The sequence below is a fragment of the Mesoplodon mirus genome, assembly GCF_964341445.2.
Source record: "Mesoplodon mirus genome assembly, chromosome: 9".
Classification (NCBI taxonomy): domain Eukaryota; kingdom Metazoa; phylum Chordata; class Mammalia; order Artiodactyla; family Ziphiidae; genus Mesoplodon; species Mesoplodon mirus.
This window is the reverse complement of record NC_138985.1, coordinates 92,645,038-92,672,250: the sequence shown is the minus strand read 5'-3', so window position 1 is coordinate 92,672,250 and position 27,213 is coordinate 92,645,038. Positions and strand designations below refer to the sequence as shown.

Sequence of the window (27,213 nt, the reverse complement as noted above, 5' to 3'; positions counted from 1 at the left end):
AGACTAATGCTGCCTCGAAGTCCCTATCCAATGCTGTTTTTTACTCACAGATCTGGTTTCAGAAAGAAACAGGATGCCAACACAGTAGTCTTATACACTGTCACCTTAAGGGACCTCAGAAGATGCTTCCTCCTTATGTCCCCATACCAGCTCCCTTCTCCTTATACACTTCAGAAATTTGGAAATAAGACAAAACTAGAAAAAAGGTGACCTAATCTATTTACCTTCTTAATTCCTAGAGTATATTATCCAATAAGAGTACCATAGATTTCAGGCATAAACGAAGCCCAACAAGATATGCCTGCTCTGGTCCCCTTCAAAACCAGGGCCTCCTTACAGTGTTAATTCCCATTGCAGAGGATAATTTCTCTGGAGCTGATAGTCATAATATTGTGATTGTGATTATAGGTTCATTGCCCTTTTGGGCTTTCGTCGGTTAAGAGAATGGTCCTTTGGATATGGAATGGAGGAGAGGAAGGTAACTTCTAGGGGAAGAGGTGTTATTGCAAGAGGCCAGAAAGGGCAGAATCCAACTGACTGACCTGGAGGTCCGGACTGGAGAGAAAGGCAATTGAAAACAGAAGGGGACTGTTGGACCAGGTGAATGCAGAGGTGTCAAAGGATTAGAGATCGAAGGGCAGGTAGAGATCAGATGCAATAAGAAAAGAGAACAGCAGGGGTGGAAGTAAAGGCAGCTGTGGTCATAGAGGAGCTATGGAGTGAAGCAATTTGAGTGACAGCAAGATACAGAAGGTCGATGAAATGCAGGAGAGATTTGAGGTCAGGGTTTCAATTTTGATAAAGCCCTCTGTAATCAGATTGTCAATTTCGATAAAGCTTCAGCTCTCAGCAACCTCCAGTTATTGTCCTCTGTCTGGTCTTCCTTTTTTTTTTAATTTTTAAAAAATTAATTAATTAATTAATTTATGGCTGTATTAGGTCTTCATTTCTGTGTGAGGGCTTTCTCTAGTTGCGGCGAGAGGGGGCCACTCTTCATTGCGGTGCGCAGGCCTCTCACTTGTCGCAGCCTCTCATGGCGGAGCACAGGCTCCAGACGCACAGGCTTAGTAGCTGTGGCTCACGGGCCTAGTTGCTCCACAGCATGTGGGATCTTCCCAGACCAGGTCGCGAAGCGCATCTCCTGCATTGGCAGGCAGACTCCCAACCACTGCGCCACCAGGGAAGCCCTGGTCTTCCTTTTAATGCAAACTTCTTAATAAAATGAGAAGTTAACATTTGTTGCCTAAATTTCCAATGATGTATTTCATTTGACATGTTTTTTCTTTTGGCCATGCTGCGGCTTGCAGGATCTGAGTTCCCCAACCAGGCACTGAACCCTGGCTGCGGCAGTGAAAGCGGTGAGTCCTAACCACTGGACCGCCAGGGAATTTCATCTGGGCTTTAAATGCAACATATCTAAAATCAAAATGATTGCTCCATTTTTCCTTTCCCCCACTCTTCAAACAATAGTTTCTTCTCCTTACTTTTGTACCACTGTTCCCTCAGTCATCCAAATATAAAAACCTCAGTCATCTTTGATTTCTCCTTTTCCCCTAGTTTCTAGAACAATCAGTTGCCAATTATTTTTGAGTCCTCCGACACCAAGCATCTCTTCTCTCCCTCCCTGTCCATTTTCATTGCCTCCTAAAAACCCTCTATAAATCCTTTCCAATAGGATCTTCCACTACTTATCCCTATATATTCTGTATCCCCAGGTAAGCTGTATTACCTGTTACTTCCTGAATGTGAAGACTGTACAGCAGAGCATCTAAGAGCTCTGGTTTTGGAGTTAAACAGACCTGGGTTCGTATCCTGGCTGCCATGTAATTAACCTTTCCAACCATCCAGTTTTCTAATCTGTACAGTGAAAATAATAATAGCCATCTCACAGGATTGATGCAAGGATTGTAAAAGTTTGCATACACTGAGTATTTAATAAATGGTAGCTCTTACTTGTGTCATTGTTATGCCGTCTCCTTTCCCACCTCAATGCCTTTGCTCATGCCATTTTCTCAGATTGAAATGCATTCATTCTGCCTTCACTTCCATCATCTTCACATATTTAGATACTTCAAGGAATTCCCTGAAGGTCCAGTGGTTAGGACTCTGTGCTTCCACTGCAGGGGGCACAGGTCCAATCCCTGGTTGGGGAACTAAGACCCCACATGCCACACACCATGGCCAAAAACAAACAAACAAACAAACAAAAAAAACACCCCAAAGACGAAAAACAAATTCTTCGAGGTTCGGCTCAAATGATTGTTCTGCCATGGAATCTAACCTAAAAATCAAAGGAATCTCCCTTTTCTCTAATACTGTTCCTTGGTCACATCACTATTTTCACCTTTCCTCATATTACAGTTACTGGTATATGTGCTGTCCCTCATTAGTTCAGGCTCTTCGGGGGCTTAGCCAGCTTTGATTTGCCTATAGTGTCCGGCATATGGTAAGGGCTTAAGAAATTGTCAAATTTTGTATGCTGTACATATACCTTATAGTACTCTGGGGCAACTTGCATAACCAATGTGTTAAATACATTTATGTCCATTTTATAGGATTTGGAACACTATTTTATCACTTTAGGGGCTTAGTTATACACTACTGACCAAAGCTATGACTTATTTGTGGTGAGTCCTTAGTAGGGTTTTAACCCTTAATTATAATATTATCTCTGCAAGAATATACAATCTGCTTTCCATTGCTTGATCTGCATCAATTGTAATCTATTATGATCTGCATCATAATGAAGCTTTTAGAAACAAATCAAGGCCAAAGGACTATTTCACTGCTAGAGTAGAGCCCAACCCTTAAAATATGTCAGTGATCAGCAAAGTACTAGATTCTTGGTACTCCTGTTGATGTTTTCTGCATAGTCTGTTATTAAATAAATGGGGAGAGGGAGGGATAAATTAGGGGTTTGGGATTAGCAGATACGAACTACTATATATAAAATAGATAAACAACAAGGTCCTGCTGTATAGCACAGGGAACTATATTCAATATCCTGTAATAAACCATAATGGAAAAGAATATGAAAAAGAATATGTATATATGTGTGTAACTGAATCACTTTTCTGTACACCAGAAACTAACACAACATTGTAAATCAACTATACTTCAGTAAATAAATAAATAAATGGAAGGTGACTGCCCTCATGGTATTGCTAAAACATGGAAGAAGATAACTTTTAAAGAAGACAGGGTTGGGAATAAAAGAATAAGCACAAGTAAAATATATCACTTTAGGTAAACTAAATGTCATTTTAGTTGTGACTTTTTTTAGAATAGGTTTTAACTAAAATAGACTTTATTTGAAAACTGAAGCCTTATTATACCTTTCTGTAATGACTCTGAAACAAAAATAAAACAGTAGCTATTACAATTGAGAACTGAAGGTCTATTAACGGAGTGGGACTGCACAAGGCACAGGGTATAGGTGTAAGTACTAGTTATAAAGTTGTTTTCATTCTAATTTAATTTTACCATAATGTGCCTTAGAAGATACACCTATAGCGGGAGCAGGAGTGAGACCCCTGCGTATGATTATCTATAATAATCACCCTGAACATTTAGGAGTTTGCAACTTCAAAAGGATACACAAACTCCACCTGCCCCTGCAGCCTTCAAGCTTTACAAAAATTGACCAAGTATGTGAATAGCTCAAAAGAACCTCATTTTCACTCCAAGAAGAAGATGGCCTTTAAGTTCTATGTGCCAGTGGTGTTCCTACCAGTGGTGATTTGATACTAGTATCATCATTAAATTAATGAGGGCAAGCCAGATGACTTGCCGGAGTGAATATATGCTTGGGGCTGGAGGGGAAAGGACAAGAAGTTAATATTTCCAGGGGCCAAAGTCAAAAAGAACAAGGAGTAATTACAATGTGATGAAGAAGTAACTACAATGGCAGAAAAGTTTTAAACAGGAGGCAATAAATCTGGAGCCTTAGAGAGTCATAAGGCACAGGGCAAAGAATATAAGAATGTGACCCTGTCCTCTATTCCTGGCTTGTCCCTAATGGTTTTATTAGACTTTGGCAAGTCACCTAAGTACTCCCTTCTTGAGTTTCCTTATTATAAAATAAGGGGGAGGTGTAAGAGGGCACTGTGGAAGGTTAGAACTGGTTCCTTCCAGTTCTGACATTTGGTATTTCTAATCCGTCTGGTTTCTCTGAGGCCATAAGAGAAAGCAATAACTACTCCTTAGTCACCTAAGTTACAGCTAATTGTAGAGGCTAAGGTTTCTAACCAGCAGAGTTCAGAGTTCCATCTGGTCAATTATGAGGTTGGCTGAAATTGCGAGACTTTAAATCTCCTTTGCCCCTTCAAACTTGAAATGCCCACGCTACCTGAGCAACCAGAGTTAAGTCCTACTACCATCTCCCGCCCACCAACTTAAATGTTAGGCATCCTATCTCTCAGTTCCTCAGTGATCTTAAGACTTTCATCCCACAGGTATTTTATATTCCACATGGAGGCATCATCATTACTGGTAAAGACTACAGGCTTTAAGAGTTGGATAGGCTTGGGTTTAAGGCTAGCTCCATTACTTACTAGCTGTGTATCTTTTGGTAACCTATATAACTTTTTTGAGCCTTTGCTTCCTCATCTGTAAAACAGAATAATAAAACCCTCCTCAGATTGATGTTATAAAGATTAAAAAATACATTTAATACATAGAAAGCACTTAGCACAGTGCCAGGGAACTATTTTGTCCAAAACTAGACATAGCAGAGTAGTACCAGATGGGTTTGAATCTTGATTCATCACTTACCAACTGTGTAACCTTAGACAAATTACTTATCCTCCTTGTGCCTCAGTTTTCTCATCTTTAAAATGGAGACATTAAGAATATCTACCTTATAGGATTGCTGAGAAGATAAAATAAATTAACATACATAAAGCGCTTAGAGCAGTGCCTGCAACTTATCAGTGCTATTTAACATTTACTATTATTATTAATATATATATCATGTACATCTCCCAACACACCCAAATTCATCTTTTCTTCTTATACATGGTGAATTCATTCAATTGAACCACAAGTATTTATTGGGTGCCTATCATATGCCAGGCAGCAAAGAAAGATAGTCCCTGCATTCATGGTGCAGGAGAGAGAGAGGCAATTCAATAATTACTAAAAATAAAGTGTGAAAAATGATAAGGTAAGTACAGGCTGCTATGGGAGTATATGGCAAGGGTACCAATCATGTGTACTGGGAGTGTCACATCAGAGAAGCTCCAAGGTAAGCTGAAAGATAATGGGTGAATAGGGGGTACCTGGTGTGCATTTGGTGGGGAGGGGGAATGAGAAGAGTATTCCAAATAGGAGGAAGAATATGTTCTCCACATTATCTCTTGCAATCTGTCCTATCGTCTTCACACCAGCTGTCTAAAGCCTGACCATCATCCTATCCATCTAAATCAGTGCTTCTTAAACTTGAATGTGTCTACAAATTATTTGGAGATCTTGTTAAAATTCTGATTCTGATTTAGTAAGTCTGGAATAGGTCCCAAGAGTCTACATTTCTATCAGCTCTCAGATGATGGCAATACTGCTGAGACTACACTTTAACAGGGCCTAGGTAACTCCATCCCTGTAATACCCTACTTCAGTTCATTAAATTAACTTATTTATATGTGATTATCATCGGCACAATTATTTTACACATCACTTCCTTGTTCATAATGCCTCAATAGCTCCCCATTGTCTTCGAAATAAAATCCAAACTCCTCAGCATGAAACACAAGACCCTTCATGACAGCCTCCGTGTATCTCCTGAATTCCCTGGCAGTCCAGGGGTTAGGACTCTGTGCTCTCACTGCTGAGGGCCGGGGTTCAATCCCTGGTCGGGGAACTAAGATCCCACAAGCCACATGGGGAGGCCAAAAAAAAAAAAAAAAGAATCAATTCTATGATTTACTGAATAATCACCAAGACTGATCTCTATTATAGCACATATCAGTGCCGATAGTATAATTGAACATTTATCTGTTTACACAGCAGAACTGCAAGAAATTTGAGGGCAGATATTATGTCTCATTCCTGTATTCCAAGCACATAGCAAACAACCAATGGATATGTACTGAATTTTTTTAAAATGACTAAATCAAAGAACAGCTAGCTCAGAGTAAAGCCCCAAATGAATAAAATATACCACAGGCACCTGAAGGGTAAAAGGAAAGAAAAGGGACTCAGGTATGAGTAAGTATTGACAAAACCATAAAAAGAAACTGCATCATAACAAAATTATGCCTAGTATCCCTAAATGTACCTCCTTGCCACTGACTAACCCAGTCACTGTTACAATTAAGCAATACAGAGACTATAGTACACTAAAGCAGGCACCAAGCCACCTTTCCCACTCCCTGTTAAGTCCTCTAGAATCTGGGAGTGGAATGTGGACTTGAATCCTCAATCTCCCTGACACAGCTAATAGAGCTCCACTTAGGTCAGAGTTCAATTTGCTGCATAGTTAGCACCTCTAGCTAAAACTGTCCTCAAAAAGAGATCAAGCTTAAACTTGAAAGCTTCTTCCTAAACATGAAAACAACTAGAGTAAGAGCGGACAAGCATTTGCATTCAGGGCCCTCAATTTTATCACAGAGTGGGAAGTAGGGGAAGGGTAGGAAGGATGCAGGATGAAATAATGAAGCATAATGCCATTAAATAAATGTGGAATGTAGACTTCTCACTACATTATTTTTTATAATGAACTTTAAATTGAGGCATAACGTATCTATAGAAAAAGTACATAAGTCAGAAAGTTACAGTTCGATAAAATTTCAAAAGTCAACACAGCTATGTAACCACTACCCAGATAAGGAAATAGAACTTCACCAGCACCCTAGAGTCTTCCCTCATGTCCCCTCTCAGTCATTACCTTCACTCCTCCTTAAAGGTAATCTCTGGTTCCTATCACTATTTATCAATTTTGCCTATATTTAAACCTGATGTAAATACCATAAAAGATGCATTCTTAAGAGCCTGCTTTTTTCCTGCTCAATGTTTCTAAGAGTTATCCAAGTTCGTTGATTTAGCAGTAGTTCATTTATTTGTATTGCCTGAAAGTACCCCATTGCATGACTATTCATAATTTATTGAATCCATTCTCCTGTTGAAAGTTGGTTTCAGTTTGGGGGCCTTAAATAATAACGTGGCTATGTATGTTCTTGTGTATGTCATGTGGTACCCATATGAAAATATTTCTGTAGGATATAGGTACGTAAGAGTAGAATTGCTGGGTTATAGGGTATGCATATGTTCGGCTAGGTAGATAATGTCAAGCAATTTTCCAAAGTGTTGGTACCATTTTATACTCCTACCAGCAGGATATCAATGTTCCAGTTGCTTCATATCCTTGCTAGTGCTTAGTATTGTCGGTCTTTTTACATTTTAGGCATTCCAGGTAATGGTGTCACATTGTGATTTTAATCTGCACCTCACCACCACAACTACCATCATGACCACAACCTGAGCACATTTTTTTATGGTCTTTATTTTGTAGAGGTACATTTCCTCTATAGCCACTTCGTTGAGGTTTTTTTTTTTTTTTTTACCACGAATGGATGTTGAATCCTGCCAAATGCCTTTTCTGCATCTACTTAGATGATCGCATGATATTTAGCCTTCATTTTGTTAATCACATTGATTGATTTTCAGATACTGAACCATCCTTGCCTCTCTGGAATAAATCCCACCTGATCATGGTATATGATCCTTTTTATGTATCGTTAAATTTGGCTTGCTAATATTTTGTTGAGGTTGTTGAGGATTTTTGCATCTATGTTGATCAGGAATATTGGCCTGTAACATTTTGTGTGTGTGTGTGTGTGTGTGTGTGTGTGTGAAAAAATATAAGATTTGCTATTTTAAAGTGTACAATTCAGTGGCAATAATTGCATTGTTGTGCAACCATCACCACCATCCATCCCTGGGACTCTTTCATTATCCCAAACTGAAACTTTATACCCATTAAACAATAACTCCTCATTCCCTTTCTCCTCAGCCCCTGGTAACCACTGTTTTACTTTCTTTCTCTTTGAATTTGACTAGGTACCTCATATAAGTGGAATCATACAATATTTGTCCTTTTGTCTGGTTTATTTCACTTAGTATGTTTTTAAGGTCTATCCATATTATAGCATGTATCAGAATTTCATTCCTTTTTAGGGCTCAATAATATTCCATTGTATGCATACAGTACATTTTGTTTATCTATTATTCTTCCATCAATGGACATTTGGGTTGTTTCCACCTTTTGGTTATTGTGAATAGTGCTGCTACAAACATAGGTGTACAAATATCTGTTCGAGGTCCTACTTTCAATTCTTTTGGGTATATACCCAGAAGTGCAATTGATGGATCATATGGTAATTTCTGCTTAATATATATATATATATATATATTTATTTATCTATCTATCTATCTATCTATCTATCTATTTATTTGGCTGCGTCTGGTCTTCATTGTGGCACACAGGATCTTCGTTGCGGCATGCAGGATCTTTCTTTGCTCTTTGTTGTGGCACTTGGGCTTCTCTCTAGTTGTGGCGCATGGGCTCCAGAGCGCTTGAGCTCAGTAGTTGTGGTGCGTGGGCTTAGTTGCCCTGTGGTATATGGGATCTTAGTTCCCCAACCAGGGATTGAACCTACATCCCCTGCACTGGAAGGCAGATTCTTAACCACTGCAAGTGGTTAAGTCCCCTGTTTAATTTTTTGAGTATCTACCATACTATTTTCTACAGAAGCCACACCATTTTACATTCCATCAGCAATGCACAAGGGTTCCAACTTGGAGAAGTTGGAACTCTTGTGCACTGCCAAGAACATTTTTATGCTTATTGGCCATTTGGATATCCTCTTATGTGAAGTGGCCTTTCAAGTATTCTGCCTATTTTTCTTTCAGGTTGTCAGTCTTTCCCTCATTAATCTGTTTAAGTCATTTACAGATTCTGATTATGAGTCTTTTGCAAACATCTTCCACTCTGTGGCTTCCACTCTGTTTTTTTTTTATCTTTGTTTTGAAATAATTATAGACTTAGAAAGAAATTTGTAAAAATAGTGCAGAGAGCTCCCATATACACTTCACCCAAGATCCTCTAATGTTAACAACTTGTAAATGAGGGTAATTATCAAAACTAATAATGTTGGTAACAATCCTATTAACTAAATTACAGACTTTATTTGGAATTCAAAAGTTTCTCCAAATGTCCTTTTTTAGTTCTAGGACCCAACCCAGGATCCCACATTACATTCAGTTGTCATGTCTCCTTAGTCTCCTCCAATCTATGATAATTCCTCAGTCTTTCGTGACCTTGGCAATAGTAGTTGACTAATCCTGAAATAAAGCTATGCATTAATTGGATTTAAAACAAAACAAAACATCTGCTCATCTTTTCTGATTAAATTTTTAGTCTCCACACCAGTTTTACTGAGATATAATTGACATACAATATTGTATTAGTATAAGGTATACAACGTAATGTTTTATTTTGTTTTGGCGGTTTTTAAAAAAACTTTTTAAAAGTTTTATTTGTTTATTTAATTTATTTTTGGCTACATTGGGTCTTCGTTGCTGCACGGGGGCTTTCTCTAGTTGTGGCGAGCAGGGGTTACCCTTCCTTGTGGTGCTCGGGCTTCTCATTGCGGTGGCTTCTCTTGTTGCAGAGCATGGACGCCAGGCACACAGGCTTCAGTAGTTGTGGCACGCGGGCTCAGTAGTTGAGGCTTGCTGGCTCTAGAGCGCAGGCTCAGTAGTTGTGGCGCCCAGGCTTAGCTGCTCCGCGGCATGTGGGATGTTCCCAGACAAGGGCTCAAACCCGTGTCCCCTGCATTGGCAGGCAGATTCTTAACCACTGAGCCACCAGGGAAGTCCCAACATAATGTTTTGATATATGTATATATTGCAAAGTGATTGCCATTGTAAATTTAGTTAACACCTATCACCCCACATAGTTACAGATATCTTTTCTTGTGATGTTATCTGCTCATCTCTTTTGGTTACTTTTTAATAGAATGGAGATACCAACTTTATATGGTAATAAAGTTTAAACAATTTTAAAGATCAGCTAATTCAAGTTCCTTATTTTAAGGATAAAGAAGTAAAGAACTAGAAATATTACTTATCCAAAGTCTTACAGTATGCCTTTTCCCCACTGATTTTATTTGGAAAGTGATATATTTTTGTTTGTGACTTTTAATAGATTTTTGGGGTGCTTTAAGTGCCTTAAGTGTTTGGAGACCCTCTCTTCTTAACGTGAACCAAGTGGCTCTATTTCCATTAAGAGATCAACAGGGCCTAAATGGCTCCTGAATTGCTGCTCATTTTCTAATTTTTCTGGAATGAAGATGTATTACTCTTATAAAAATAGAAATAAAGAAAAGAAATGTGTGGTAGACAGAATAATGCCCCCCCCAAGATGTCCACATCCTAATCTCCAAAGCCTGTGAATACATAGCATGGGTGAGGCTGCAGATGGAAGTAAGGTTGCTAATTCATTGACCTTGAGATAGGGAGATTATCCTGAATTATCCAAGTGGGCCCAATATAATCAAAAGGTTCCTTATACTTGGAAGAGGGAGGCAGAAGAATGAGAGCCAGAGAGATATTTAAAGATGCTATAATGCTGGCTTTGAGAATGGAGGAAGGGGCCACAAGCCAAGGAAGAGGGAGGCAGAAGAATGAGAGCCAGAGAGATATTTAAAGATGCTATAATGCTGGCTTTGAGAATGGAGGAAGGGGCCACAAGCCAAGGAATCCTGGCTGCTTCTAGAAGCTGGAAAACGCAAGGAAGTAGATTCTCCTCTAGAGCCTCTAGATGGAATATAGCCCTGTTGACATTTTGATTTTAGTCCACTGAGACCCATTTTGGACTTCTGACTTCTAGAATTATAATTAAATACATTTGTATTATATTTAAGCCATAGAAAATTAATACTTGAAGGCTCTGAAATTTTAAGGGGGAGAGGGAGAGATAAGCTGTTTGGTCTTAAACATCTCATTTTCAACTAACTACCCATGAATGCTCAGTTTGACTAGCAATATTTTCATAACTTTTTAAATTCTGCACATTACAATGACTAACATTTTAAAAAGTGCTTGGGAATAAGATTCCATTTTTACCAAATCCTTATTTTGTATAAGAACACTGTCAGTGAGAGACAGTGTTAAGATGTGACTGGAGAGGTAGGCAGGGACTGACTGGCGATGTAGGGTTTGCAGGTCACAGAAAAGTTTTACTTGTATTCTAAGAATGATAGGAGGCTACTAGGGATTTATGTTTTTAAAAGATCACCATGGCTGTGTAAAAAGAGAAAAACTAAATGAACATGAATGGAAATGAGAAGAATAGTTAGAAGGTCATTAAAACATATGAAAGATGATGGTAGCCTGGATGATGATGACAGCAGTGAATGGATTTAAGATATATAGGTTGGTGGTCGACTCAACTGGACTTGGTAGCAATGTGAAAGGTAAGGAAGATGTCAAGAATAACCAACAGGTTTCTGGCTCAAGCAACTGGTTAAATAGGGATGCCATTGTTAAAATGTGGAAGAATAGGGGAAAAATAGATGTGGGAAGAATATCAAGACTTTAATTTTGGCCATGTTAAGTTTGAATACAGAGTCTGGAGCTCAGAGCAAAGCCTAGGCTGGAAATATAAAATTGGGAGTTATGATTTCTTCCGTTTCTATAATTTAAATCCCATGTATAGACAGATATATAAAACCATGGGAATGGATAAAAATTGCCTAGAGAGGAGAAAAAAGCAAACAAACAAACAGAATTCAAGTCTGAGCCCTGATCCATGATCTACCATACAGGATAGAAGAAGAAAAGCCAGCAACTGAAATTTAAGAAGCAGCCACCAGAAAAGTAAGAGGAAAAATCCAAAGAGAATGGTGTCACTGAAATCAAGAAAGGAGATTCTTTGAAGAAGGAAAGTATGGTCAGGTATTTCAAATACCTGCTGAGAAGTTTAACAAGATGACAGCTGAAAATAGTCTGTAGGACTTGGCAACATGAAGGTTTTGATGACTTGAGGGAGTAATGGTGGTGAAAGCAGGATTAGGGAAAACTGAAGAATGACTGGGAGGTTAAGAAGGAGAGATGGTTTGAATAGACAAGTCTTTTGAAAAACTGGGCTGTGAAGCAGAACAGAGGTACATTAATAACTAAAGAGGGATTACAAGTCAAAGGAAGTTTTGTGGCTGTGTGTGTCTGTGTGTGCTTTGGTTCACAAGATGTTTACTAAAGCTTGACTGAACTCTGAAAGGAATGACCCAACAGAGGGAGAGGATAAAAATGTGTGCGTCTGTGTGTGTGTATGAATGTGTGTGCATTTAGAAGTGTAAATAAAGTAAAGAGAGGGGTAAATAGGGTTACCAGATAAAATTCAAGACATCCAGTTATATTTGAATTTCAGATAAACAACAAATAATTTTTCAGCATAAATGTGTCCCAAATATTGCATGGGACATGCTTATACTAAAACCTATTTGTGGTTATCTGAATTTCAAACTTAACTGTGCAATGTGTTGTTGTTTTTGCCAAGTTTAACAACCTTAGGGGTAAATCAAGAAGAAAAGTCTCAGAAGAAAAGAGAGAATGGGATCCAGGGCACAAGTACTTCTTCCTCTGTTATAGAAAGAAAAAAGAAGAATAGATGTAGCAAATTTACAGATGATGGTAATAAGATGAGGGAATTCACATCTAAGAGGTTCCTGCCCCCCAACAATGAGTCATGACATAACATCAATTAAGGGGGGTGTTGGGGGGGTAGTTCCCTAGTGGTCTAGTGGTTTGGATTCCGTGCTTTCACTGCCATGGCCCGGGTTTGGGGAACTAAGATCCTGCAAGCTGCACAGCACGGCCAAAATTAAAAAAAAAAAAAAAAGGTAGATGGGGAGGAACAGCTGTAGGAGAACTGAAAAGCATTAAGAGACAATTGGTTTATAGTAATTTAAAAACAGACAACTTGGGACTTCCCTGGTGGTCCAGTGGTAAAGAATCCACCTTCAATGCAGGGGACGTGGGTTCGATCCCTGGTCAGGGAACTAAGATCCCACACGCTGCAGGGCAACTGAGCTCGTGCGCCTCAACGAGAGAGCCCAGGTGCCACAAACTACAGAGCCCATGTACCCTGGAGCCTGCGCACCACAACTAGAGAGAGAAAACCCACATGCCACTAGAGAGAAGCCCATGCGCCACACTGCAACTACAGAGAAACCCGAGCAGACTGCACGCTGTAATGAAAAAGATCCCGCCTGCCTCAACAAAGATCCTGTGTGCTGCAGCCAAAACAAAATAAATAAGAAAGACAAATAAATAAATAAATAAATAAATAAATAGGGCTTCCCTGGTGGTGCAGTGGTTGAGTCCGCCTGCCAATGCAGGGGACACAGGTTTGAGCCCTGGTCCGTGAAGATCCCACATGCCGCGGAGCAACTAGGTGCGTCGCCACAACTACTGAGCCTGAGCTCTAGAGCCCGTGAGCCACAACTACTGCAGCCCGTGCCCCTAGAGCCCATGCTCCTCAATAAGAGAAGCCAACGCAATGAGAAGCGCCACAAGTAGAGATAGCCTGTGTACGGCCACAAAGACCCAACAGAGCGAAAAATAAAGTAAATAAATTTATCAAAATAAATAAATAAATCCACTGAAAATCTACATTTGGAAAATTTAAAAAAGAAAAAAACAGACAACTAGCAGCCACTGAAAGTTTCTAAGTAGGGCAGTAATATCTCTGCAGAATGATATGATAAAAATATGCTAAAGTAAGATGCATTCAAGGGAGAATGTGGCTGAAAGAAATGAGAGCAACTTTAAGGTCAACTTGAAGATGGTTAACGTCTGTATTTCCAGGTTACTATTACATGAATGAAAAAGAAAGGAAAAATTTGAGAAATTACATAAAGGAAGAACTAGCAAGATCTAGACAAAGATCTGAATCCGGAGTTGAAGGAGAGAGATGTTCCTATAATATATATGTATATGAGGAGCCATGTTCAACATAGTACATTCAAATTCTATGCACTCAGCAACTTACATCATTACCGCTTTTATGTTTGTGATAATAACCACTATGATTATTTTTCCCTACCTGACAATTTACTGACAAAAAGTTCTAATTGCTTTCCAAAATTCTTTCATCTTTTCACTTTTCCCCATGAAAGCCAAATAGGGAATATTCTGATGAGTTTCAAAGCAAAATCAATCAAGCATAATTATGATTAGGAAACAGATCTTTTTACATCCAGGGTCAGGATATAATATATTTAAGAGATTCCTTATAAGAAGCAAAAATTGTCCTAGGATCTGAACATTAAAGAAAACCTACTATGTGGATTGCCCCCCACCATCCTCCATATAACAAATAAATTACTGTCTAGCAGCCAGTTTTTGAAAGTTGTGTTGATGACTGAGCTAATGTCTGTAAGATACTTTAATGTCGTTGAAGTAAAGAATATATAAAATACAGTAGATTCTCACGATTCACAGTAGTTATATTCTAATAAAGTCACGACAAACACTGAATTAGCCAACACTGAAGCATTGGTCCTATGGGAAATACAGGGTTAGGCTCCTATGAGTCTCTGATCACATTTTTGTCAAATGATCAACAGATAACCTTGCTTTATATGTTTCTGTTTAAAGACACCTTACTTAACATATGTTGTTGATTCATTAACACTGAACTCACAGCCAACAGCACTATAACTCATGGCTGCATGAAGCTTATCTAATGCACATTTTTCTCTATAAAACACATCACAGCCTTTTTTGTGCTTAGGAACACTAGACAGCACTTTAGCACTACATTTGGGGGACATTTTAAACAGTGAAATCACCAAGAAAAAGCACAAAAATAAGTGGCACTAAGTAGATCATGTAAAGCAGGGGTCCCCAACCCCTGGGCCACAGACAGGTACTGGTCCGTGGCCTGTTAGCAGCCAGGCTGCACAGCAGGAGGTGAGTGGCGGGCAAGCAAGCGAAGCTCCATCTGTATTTACAGCCTCTCCCCATCGCTCGCCTTACCACCTGAGCTCCGCCTGTTAGCATTATGGTGAGTTGTGTAATTATTTCATTATATATTATAATGTAATAATAATAGAAATAAAGTGCACAATAAATGCAATGCGCCTGAGTTATCCTGAAACCCTCCCCCTGCCTCCCTGGTCCATGGAAAAATTGTCTTCCACGAAACCAGTCCCTGGTGCCAAAAAGGCCGGGGACCACTGATGTAAATCAGGCCAAGTGTTTGAGACCAGACTTATTTTGCAAACAAATTAGTCTTAATTTGGTTATATTTGGTAGAAATGAGGGTAATTTTAGAGAGAAAAAGATGTTTCAATGAATGTTAAATCCCAGTTTTGATAATGGAGGTCTGTATTTACTAAGACTCACCTCCCAGATAGTTCCTTGCTGTTATATTGTATTAATGTAAACTTTAATTGAATTATTAAAGGACACTTTCTAAGTTTGTTACTGCAGCTTATCTCAGTAATCTACCTTTGGATGAAGATCAGATACCCCAAGACCTGCAATCAGGGGATTATGCGTACTGGAAAAGACATAATTTAAAGGACTATCTCAAACCTGGACGGAAGGACCCTTATCAGGTACTCTTAACTAGCTCATGCGCAGTAAAACTGAAAGGAATTGACTCTTGGATTAATTTCCACTCACAAAGGGCCCTGCTCGGTCCCTGCACTGGACTGGCCTATAGAGAGGACAGCTGACCTCAAAATCACCTTAAAACAATGCTCAAACAGAGGAGAAACTACACTTATACCAGGGCTAGAAGACGACATCAGGAGTAGACAGCTTGCCTAAGATCCTCAACCTGACTCGTATGATCATTTATAATGTTTTCTTGACTTCTTGGACCTCTGCATATGAATCAAATGTTTTTCTGTCATAGGCATGATCCTATGCTAGTTTTAAAAATCAATCCAATTGTTGATTTTGTGGCCAATTACCTGTGTCTAGTACTTCTGGGTTACTGGGATGGATTTCTCCACTCCAAGGCTCTAACTGGTTGGCTCTTAGGAAATTTGTTTATTTATTTTTGTTTCTTTTAAAAAATTAATTAATTAATTAATTTTTATTTTTGGCTGCGTTGGGTCTTCATTGCTGCACGCGGGCTGTCTCTAGTTGTGGTGAGCGGGGGCTACTCTTTGTTGTAGTGCACGGGCTTCTCATTGCAGGGGCTTCTCTTGTTGCGGAGCACAGGCTCTAGGTACGCAGGCTTCAGTAGATGTGGCATGCCGGCTCAGTAGTGGCTCATGGGCTCTAGAGTGCAGGCTCAATAGTTGTGGCACACAGGCTTAGTTGCTCCGTCGCATGTGGAATCTTCCCGGACCAGGGATTGAACCCGTGTCCCCTGTATTGGCAGGCAGATTCTTAACCACTGTGCCACCAGGGAAGTCCCAGGAAATTTATTTTAAAAGAAAAATTATAGTCATGTTCAGGCCACTATTGATATTACTAGATGGAATACCCTCACCTGGCCAAGTAATAATGCCTGCTCTGACCCTGGCCATAAATATGAATTTTCCTCTATTACTCAAGTTCAGAGCAACAAGCAAAATTTCAGCCAAGGAATAAAACCTCCCACAATTATGGGATGGATTTATGTAGTTAACACCAAACTATGGTAATTTAAATTTAAATGCCCCTCTATGTTGAGAACAATTAAATCATATTAAGGATAATCAGTCTAGCAACATTAGGAAATTAAGCTGGGTGCCTTATGGACAGTGCCAACACATAACTTCCCTTAAAGATAAGGATTGGTACAGAACACACTAAGTCAGACAACCTGGACATACTGGGCCACACCTAATGGAAGTTCTTGGCTTCTTACTTATGACTTTACTAATACTGCTAGCTATTTTAGTTGTATTTCACCTGTTTTACAAAATTGTTGTTTCTTACATTACCAATGTGTGACTGAGCCTCTGAGAAAATGATGATATATAGTTCCATATAAGAGCAATGATTGTAATAGTGTAACTCTAGATATGGGAAGAAGCAACCAGAGAGAATATTTTCCTGGACCACAAGAGACTAGTAAGACAGGTGGTCCAGAGACTTTTTGCTACTCACAAGGCCTAGTCCAGTAATAGCACATTGAGTGGTCTATCAGCAAAATCTCTGCCAGACCTGGGAATGAGCATTCCTAGTACTGTGGGACAAAGTGGTCATGAAATGCCCCAAAACCATGGTCGAATTTATGACCATGAAGGGGCCCTGCAGACTGGAAACTGGCACTGGCCATCTACCTCTACGAAGATTAAATCATGTGCTGCTACATCTGCTGACTTTCAGCACCCTCTGAAAGGAGTTCAGGGTGGAGATAAGGAACGAGGCACTCTGTGCTCTGGGAAAAACTGACAGAACAGGCCTTCAGATAGTTAGATTCTTTCAGGAGAAGATTTTATGAGCTCAAATTCTTGCATTTTCCCATACTAGAAAAGCAGTGAAATCATTAACAGTGACATCTGCTTTAACGTTGAGGAGGGAAATGCATTTGAAAGTCAAAATGGAGTAATGATGGTAAAACTAGGTGGATGTGATTTCAGATGCATTCATTCCTGTATTGCTGCAAACTTGAATTTTCTGAGCTATGTCAGACTCCACGAGGATTTAAAAATTCCCCTATATTCTTCAACGAGATTTTGGCTAAAGACTTGAGAGGATTACACTTGGATCAAGGTTGAATAGAGGCCTTTCCAGCCAAAATGGAAAAAGCATCAGAAGTGACAAAAACCCTTCTTAAGGACATTATTAAGAAAACGCTCGCCAAGCTATGAAAAAAACTCATCTAAAATGGGACAAGGTCTTTCCAGTTGTTCTCCTCTGTATACTGGTGGCCCCTAGAAGCGGGCTAGGATTGAGCCCCTATGAAATTATACACAGGAGACCACTCTTAGCTCCTAAGAGTAAAAAGAAGAACATTTCTAACACAGGAGGTAAAAATTAAACAGTATGTTCAACAGACTGGACAATTCTGAACTGCTACGTGTGAGTTTGTGTTCCACAGGTCTCCCCCTCACCTGGAAGCTACCTTACATCCCTTCAAAGCAGGAGACCAGGTGCTGCTGAAAGTGTGAAAAAGAGCAATGACCTGAGCAACAGCTTGAAGAAAAATGGAAGGGATCCTCTGAAGCTCTTCTTACTACTCACGCCTCTCTAAAACTGGATGGAGTATAACCGTGGGTACATCATACCAGAGTAAGAAGATTACCAGAGACTGACCAGCCAAGCCTGCCTACAGCCAGTAAGTGTACTCCTGAGAAGCAGACATCTCACCCTTTGGGAAACTTTAAGTATTTGTTCCAACAAGTGTAATGAAAGTTCTGTTTTCTTCTTTCTCATACCTTCTACCTATAGATTCATATGCTGATTCTTTCAATAATTCTAACTGCTAGATATGTGGTCAGCTTCCTATTTCTGGGTCTGCAGGATTGCCTTGATGGGTTTTCCCCATACAGGGAATGGTTTGAAAACAACTGGCTAAGATTAAGTCTCTCTGAAGTGCTGGTTCTAGACTGGGCTTCAGACTTATGCTCCTGAATTCCTAAGGAAATGAGATCTATTCTTTCTACTAAAGTTCTAGTTATCACTCCTCTTATCTCTAACTGGTTTTGCTGCACCAAAATGGTAGAACAAGGGATTGAGATCTTAATCATGTAAGACTCGAATCCAGGACTTGGAACTCAAATATTTCTAATTTATTATCTATTTCCCCAAATTTAGGCAGGGCCATGCCCCATCTCAGCAGGAAGTAGTTAGCATGTTTATCCCTCTGTTCCCTAAAAGATCTTGGGAAAGATAAAACTGAAGTGGGGATTAAAACTGAGTCCCCTTAAAACCGAGCTCCTCTGCTGAGTTTATGATTAACATCCCTATCCAAAATGATTATTCCTTCCTTGTCCAACACCTGTTCTCCTCAAGATTGGGGAGTTTCAAAGAAAAGGGGAGATTGATACTGAGCAGGGCTCTGTGGGGCTCCTGGGTACAAAGTCTTTCTGTGTCCCCCATTTCTTTGATCACAGGAAATAGCCTTCATTTAGCTTCCATGACCTTCCCCAACTTCCAACAGGCAGATTCAAGCAGTTGTTAATTAGGGAAGGGAGGGGAATGCAAGACAATGGAGAAACAAACTGTCAAGAGAAACAATAGTGCAGCCTTGGGGCAAGGTCCTGGTTCCCCATCAATGGATACACACAAAGATATTTTTGAGCTGTTTTGAAGATACTGAAACCCGCTCCAGGTGGGAGAAGTTGATGATTAACAATTAATGATGGTATGCTGCCCACAAGCACCTAGACCCCAGACCAGTTGGAACCTGAAGGTTGATGATGCTGACTCCTACCTACCTCACCACCAATCCATCAGAAGAATGCAAGCCCATTACTGCCTTGATCCTTATCACCTACCCATGACCAGGAGCCCTGTCTATAAGACCTCTCCCTATTTCCCAGGGAGAGGGGCACAGTTCTGAGGGCATTAGCCTGCACTGTTTCTTCTTTGTCTGGCAAAGAATAAAGCTACTCTTCCTTTCTCTTCCAAAACTCTGTCTCTGTATCTCATTTTAGCATCGGTGTACAGAGAGCCAATATTTTGGCATCAAACTCTTCCAGAAAAACCACAAATGAAAAACTGAATAAAACAGAAAGACAAACCTTTAGGATTAGAGGTAGAGTCTACTCAGGAGTTATAAATTTTGTTGAAATAATTAGTAGACAGTAATGGGGCCTGCTGTTCTTCTAAAAATAATAAGACTCTCCTTTAATTCTAATTCAGATAGGTACCTGACAAGGAGAGAAAGAAAAAAATCTACATGACCTTCATGGTGGAAATCCCAAACCTATCAGGAAACAGGGCAGCCAGTGCAACCTGAAAGCCCAGAGATCCAATGATTGATACCTGATTCTGAGCTGTTCTGCTTTTTTTTTTCTCTCTTTTTTTGTCAAGAACATAGAGGCATGGGCATTCATAAAGAGATCCTTGCTAAGGGATTTATGCAACAAAGTAATCTTAGGAGAAAACTGGTTCTAAATTCTGATAGTCAACAACTCTACTCAACTACTTATCTACTTGTCCCACAGTTCAGTGTAGAATCCAGGGAACTTAGTCTTTTTATAGGAAAATATACTCTGACCCACCCATTCAATGAGGCCCTTTAATTCAAGAAACTGAAACCTACCTCTCTGACTAACCAGTGCAACAGAGGGCCATTTTCTTAAGGTAGTCATCAAAATTATCAAGGATATTCTTTTTTTTTTTTAAATGTAAAATGGGTAATTTTTTAATTTATTGGTACTTATAAACGAACCAGCCAACTGGTAGTATTATGATGTGGACAAATCAAGACATCTTTCTACAAATACTAGAGTGGTGGGAAAAATTAGGGATTGTAGTAAAATAGCAAAAAGGAGTAGAGGAAATCAATGAAGCACATTGTAGCTTAACCCTTCACCTTAACAACTGAGGTTCTTAACAAGTAAAGCCTCCCTATCCCAGAAAATATGAATAATCCTTCATCACACATCTTTGTACTTTTGCTCTCTATTTTTGAAGTTAAGTTCTAGATCCTAAAGATATCCAAAAAATAGTATTATAACCTAGTTATCTATAGCCGCCAGTCATCTTTTATCATGTTGTCCGTAGAAGCCAATGCTTCTGAAACCTCTTTGATTAGACACCAATCATACACCCCCAAACTGACACAAAAGGCACAATGAAAAGCAGCTTATCAAGGCAGAGAGAGACGTAATTGTAAAAGAAAAATTCTAGGGAAGTAATACAGTCACGGCTCAAATTGAGATTGAATAATACAGCCATCGTTACAAATCTTCAGGCTGTATGTTCAGATAGTTATTGGGGAATAAATCCATGATTTGCTGTTGGGAACTTAAATACTTAGCAGTTTGCTGTATTATGTTATAGCTTTCCCCAGCAGTTTCCAAGGTGGCCTCCAAATCACTGACAGGAGAATTTTGCTGGAACTGGATCTGGGGCTGCAGGAATTCCTCAACATAGTTGTTGAATTGATTGTTCCAAGTCTGGTTATTCCAGGCTTGGGGGCACCAGGTCTGACTGTTCCAGCTCTGGTTGCTCCAGGTCTGACTGTTCCAGCTCTGGTTGCTCCAGGACTGACTGTTCCAGCTCTGGTTGCTCCAGGACTGACTGTTCCAGCTCTGGTTGCTCCAAGTTGGGTTATTCCAGGTCTGGTTACTCCACATGGGCAGGTTTCCGGAAGAGTTCGCCAGGCATTCTTGGTGGGAGGAATAGAAGCCCGGGTATTCTGTAGTTGCTGGGCCCTGAGTCACAGTGTTGCTCTTCCTCGGCCAGTTGTTTTTCTGCCACCTCTTACATCTCATTCTCTGGTTCTGGAACCAGGTCTTAACCTGTTTGTAGCTAAGGTTCAGGATGTTGGAAAGTTCTTGCATTTGCTGGAGGCTGAGGTATTTCTGCCTCTGAAATCTGTCATTGAGCACACACAGCTGCGTCTGAGAGAACACGGTTCTGGTCTTCTGCTTCTTGACCAGAACCTTCTCTTCCTTCTTCTCTTTGCTCTTGTCTGCAGCCGTGGCCAGCAGTTTTACTCTGGGGCTTGTGGAAGAATCAGGACTGTCCAGTCTCCATGTCGTGGGTCTCAGCAGATGACATTTGTAAGGACACATAATTTTCTTCAGGCCCATTAATCTCAGGCATTGGTGAAGATTCCCTAGAATTGGATGCTTCGGGGCCACACAGGCTTTGGGGATAAGCTGGGTCCACACTCATGTTGTTGAATTGAAGGAGAGGGAGAAAACCAAAGAGCTAGACAGATGGTAGGAAAAGTCCAGGCTTAAGAAGCTAGGTAGAAGAGCTTAGAGAAAGGTGAAGATCTCCAGGTGTAAAAGTATTAAAAACATGGGATGAACGGATGTCACCTGTGTGATAACAGAAGCCTACCAGCCCAATGTAGGAAAATGACCATCAAGGATATTCTGATTGTGGGATAACAAGACCATGTTAGCTCTCAAAAGAAGAGTGATTTGAAGGTCATCACTGTGCTACCCAACACAGGGCAAAAAGAGTGCATGACATTTTTCCAGGTGCAACTTAACTTTGGGAGGACTAGATTCTCTGTGGTAAAAATTTTTACTTTTGTCAAAATATTTGGGAAATCTCTAAACTGACTACTGTTTAGAACTCCCAGATCATCTATTATGGTGACTAACATATCCCTAGTACTTACAATGAGACTTGTTTCAAACGTATTACTGAGGGAGTGAAATGAAGTAATACACAGCACATACACCCAAGGAGGAATGTCTAGGGATGGTGGTACTCTGTTTATAAAATCCTGGGTATCAAGTTAAAACACAGACAGACAAAGAATAAAGTTCTTCCTAGATTCAAAAGAGTCAGCTCAAGAGCTCACTCTTAAGGAAAGAAAGGGAAAGCAGAAGAACTATAGCTGAACACAAATAAATACAGAATGTGTGTGCAAACTAAATTCAATTAGCAATTACCATTCTAAGGTAACCTGAAGAAAATGACAAAGAACACAATCAAGATTGTAAGTGCGTGGAGTTGTATAAAACATTTTATACACAATCCAAGTTCATCCTTTCGGTCTCAGCTCAAATGTCACCTCTTCAAGGCCTTCCCTGATCATCCTATCTGGCCCTGCCCCCATCACTCTGAACCACTACCTTATTTTATTTTCTTCAGTTATCACTATCTGAAATTACTCTTTTTTTCTCCTCCCCATTCTGGAATTTAAGCTTTAAGAGGGCAGGGACCTTATCTGTATTGTTCACCTAGCATAATATCTGATACATACAGGCATTCAATATATATTTATTGAAAATATACGGCCTCTACCTTGGAAGGCCTAAAGTTCAGTAGCAAGAGAGATTACAATAACAACCAAAGAGCTGCAGGAACACAGCTCAACACCTGTGAGATCTGTGAAGGCTTCACTGAGGAAATAATATTAGATTTGGGACTTGAAGAAATAATAAGTTATACATAACTCTGTAAGTCTGCAAACTGTCACGGTGCTTTATGTCTTCATGTTTTTAATAGCAACAACAACAAAAAAGATACTAGTTATAAAGAGAAAACTGACAGCAGAGTATTTTCTGGTGGAAGGAAACATAAAATAGCAAAATGGCTTAGATCACGTGTCTTAATTTTTTTAGGGCCATGAGACCCTCCTTAGAAAATATGATGAAAGTCACATACCCTCTCTCTAGAATCTACAGTGTTTGGTGTCTGCTTACACAAAATTTGGTATACAATTTCAAAGAGTCCACAGATCTATTCAGATTGACAATCTGAATTCACTTAGGCCTAGGTGAAGACAATAAATCCTCCAAACAGTAATTATGGAACTGGAGGGAAATAAACAAGAACAAAGTCTATCATTTATTGTATATGCATTTACTATATGCCAAGCAGCACTGCAAGAGATTATATACATGACTCATTTAATCCTCAGGACAGTCCGAAAGATAGGTTTTTTTAAATCTAGATTTTATTTTTTGATTTGTTCATTTGTTTTTCACTAGGTAACAAAGGTTCATGGCACAAACTTCAAGAGACAAAAAGATTATATTGTGAAAAGTAAGTCTCTCTTTCTGTCCCTTTCCTTCAGCACCAGATTATCCACTCTAGAGGGAAATTCTGTGCACATTCTTTTAGAGCCATCTTTTGCATATAAGCAAATAGGTTAAGTAACTGACTCAAGATTACTCTTATTACACTTATAAGAGGCAGAGCTAAGACGTAGATCTAGGTACATATATGTTTGTGTGAGTATTTTTAATTAATTGATTTATTTATTTATTTTGGCTGCATTGGGTCTCCGTTGCTGCACGTGGGCTTATCTCTAGCTGCGGCGAGCGGGGTCTACTCTTCCTTGCGCTGTGCAGGCTTCTCGTTGCGGTGGCTTCTCTTGTTGCGGAGCACTGGCTCTAGGCACGTGGGCTTCAGTAGATGTGGCACGCAGGCTCAGTAGTGTGGCTCGCGGGCTCTAGAGCGCAGGCTCAGCAGTTCTGGCACACGGACTTAGCTGCTCTGTGGCATGTGGGATCTTCCCAGACCAGGGCTCGAACCTATGTCCCCTGAATTGGCAGGTGGATTCTTAACCACTGCATCACCAGGGAAGTCCCTGTGTGTATTTTTGTTTCTTTTTCTACACAAATAGTAGCATGTCAGGAATTCCTTGGCGGTGCAGCAGTTAGGAAGCCCTGCTTCCATTGCAGGGTGTGTGGGTTCAATCCCTGGTCAAGGAACTAAGATCCCGCATGCTGCACAGTGCGGCCAAAAAAAAAAAAAAAAAATGTAGCATGTCGTACATAAACCTTCCCCTGCCAACATTACCTTGAAGATTGTTCCATATCAGTATTTATAGAGCTGCCTCACTCAAAAAACTCCTGAACATTATTCTATTCTATAAGTGTACCAATATTTATTTACCAGTCCCCTACCAATGGACATTTAGATAATTTCCTACCTTTTCCTATTTGCATATCACCATGATAATACTACAATGAATATTCATCTTTATATGGTATTTCATACATATGTGAGAATATCTATAGGATAAATGTCTGGAAGTATTAGTTATTATTCTCTTTTTTCGAAAAAAATAACTTTTGCCACTCACCCCACCCCAAAATCTGGATGCAGTAAGGAAGGAGAAGAGTATCTACCAGCCAGAAACTAGCCAATTACTTCACCTTAGTTTTTCAGGCTTACTTGTATACATGGGTATAACTCAATACCCCTTTTCCATCTTTTCAGAAGTTGTTTTGTAATCCATAGGGGAGGGAGGCCCTGGTACTCAAAGTAGATTAATGTATAGTATTTATTTGAAAAGCTCTGAAGTATAAAATGGTACTTGGATGTAAAAGTAAACAGGGTAAAAAATACAACTGAGGGACTTCCCTGGTGGCGCGATGGTTAAGAATTTGCCCGCCAATGCAGGGGACATGGGTTTGAGCCCTGGTCCAGGAAGATCCCACATGTCGCGGAGCCACAACTACTGAGCTCGTGCGCTACAACTACTGAAGCTCACACACCTAGAGCCCAGGCTCCGCAACAGAAGCCACCGCAATAAAAAGCCCGTGCACCGCAACGAAGAGTAGCCCCAGCTCGCCGCAACTAGAGAAAGCCCACACGCAGCAACAAAGACCCAACACAGCCAAAATAAATTAAAAAAAAAAAACTGAAAGAAGATTCAAATATTCCTTATTTAGTGAAATAAATTTCTTTTAATTATTGGTGTTGGATGTTTTCCATCATCATTTCTCCCCCAGCAATATAAAAATCCAGACATTTATATCTATACACTCATTAGGCTATAATTAAATCTTTCCAAGGAGTGTAATTGTTCACTATCATTGTAAAAAAACTTGACGGAGTGGTGAAAGTTGAGGAAGGGAAGCAAAACCTTCCCATTAAGCAGCAGCAAATAACTGAAAATAAAGACCAATGAATCCTACAGTATTTACTAAGTGATTTCAAGTTTAGACCAGTAGTCCTGAGTTATTTACCATATCTCCATGCAATTTCTTATTACAGCTAGTTTTTAAAAAAATAGACTTTATTTTCTAGAGCAATTTTAGGTTCACAGCAAAATTGAATATATAGATAGTTCTTATGTATCCCCTCCCCTCTAACACACACAGCCTCCTCCACTATCAACATCTAGTCCCAGAGTGGTACGTTTGTTATGATGGATGAACCTATGTTGACACATCATTATCACCTGAAGTCCAAACTTTACATTAGGGTTCATTCTTGGGGTTGTGTATTCTATAGATTTGATAGATGTATAATGACATGTATCTACCACCATTATACTATCATACAGAATAGCTTCACTGGTCTAAAAATCTTCTATGCTCTGCCTACTCATCTCCTCAACCCTCCACTCCTGGCAACCACTGATCTTTTTACTGTCTCCAGTTTTTCCTTTTACAGAATGTCATATAGTTAGAATCATACAGTATGTAGCCTTTTCAGATGGGTTTCTTTCACTTGGTAATATTCATTTAAGGTTCTTCTGTGTCTTTTCATGGCTTGATGACCCATTTCTTCTTAGTGCTGAATAATAGTCCACTGTCTAGATGTACCATAATTTATCCATTCACTTACTGAAGGACATCCTGGTTGCTTCCAAGTTTTGGCAATTATGAGTAAAGCTGCTATAAACATCAGTGTGTGGACATAAGTTTTCAGCTCATTTGGATAAATACCAAGGAGGACAACTGCTGGATTGTATGGTAAGAGTATGTTTAGTTTTGTAATAAGTTGCCAAATTATCTTCCAAACTGGCTGTTCCATTTTGTATTTCCACCAGCAACGAATGAGAGTTCCTGTTGCTCTATATCCTTACTGACATCCGGTGTGGGCAGTGTTCTTGGTTTTGGCCATTCTAATTGCTATAGAGTGGGATCTCATTGTTTTAATTTGCATTTCCCTGATGACAATGATGCGGGACATCTTTTTATATGCTTATTTGCTATCTGTATATCTTCTTTGGTGAGGTTTTGTTAAGGTTTTTTGCCCATTTTTTAATTGGGTTGTTTGTTTTCTTATCGTTGAGTCTAAGAGGTCTTTGTGTATTTTGAGTAACAGTTCTTTATCAGATAGGCCTTTTGCAAATAGTTTCTCCCAGTCTGTGGCTTGTCTTCTTATTTTCTTGATGTAGTTATTTTTAATAGACCAGAAAATTATAACTCAGAAACCTGATCAACGCATACAGTAGGAAGTGGCAAAGCCAGGGCCTAAACTCTGTTATTACCACCATTCCATGTTGTACTTGCTAGGACTCACTTGGAAAAGGAGACAGAATACTGAAGGAAAAAACAAAGCAAAACACCAACCACCACAACCATTCTGGGTCTGAAAAAAGGAAACCACACACCCTCCTCTTCTCTTACCTCACAAATTCCCCCTGATAATCTCTTCCATCACCATGTTTCAGTTATCCTCTATGTGCTAATAACTCCTAAATCTCTACTGAAAGCCCAAATCTCTCAGATCTGTATATCCAAATGCCTTTTGGACATCTCCACTTATACACCCTATGGGTTCCTCAAACATAGCCTGTCCAAAACTCAATTCATCATTTAACCAAAACTGTTCCTCTTCCTCCCAAATTCTCTATCCCAATAAATGGACCTCCATTTCAGA

At 39.6% G+C, this 27,213-nt stretch overlaps 1 protein-coding gene and 1 pseudogene across 7 annotated transcripts in view; both read right to left on the bottom strand.

The window, feature by feature from the left end:
* AHCYL2 (adenosylhomocysteinase like 2) overlaps nt 1-27,213 on the bottom strand; it is a 178,721-nt gene that overhangs the window by 64,964 nt on the left and 86,544 nt on the right. The gene's annotated exons all lie outside the window — the stretch shown is intronic.
* Nucleotides 20,859-21,801, bottom strand: LOC309810764 (homeobox protein NANOG-like; annotated as a pseudogene). Its single transcript has one exon. The product of its transcript is annotated as a homeobox protein NANOG-like (transcript).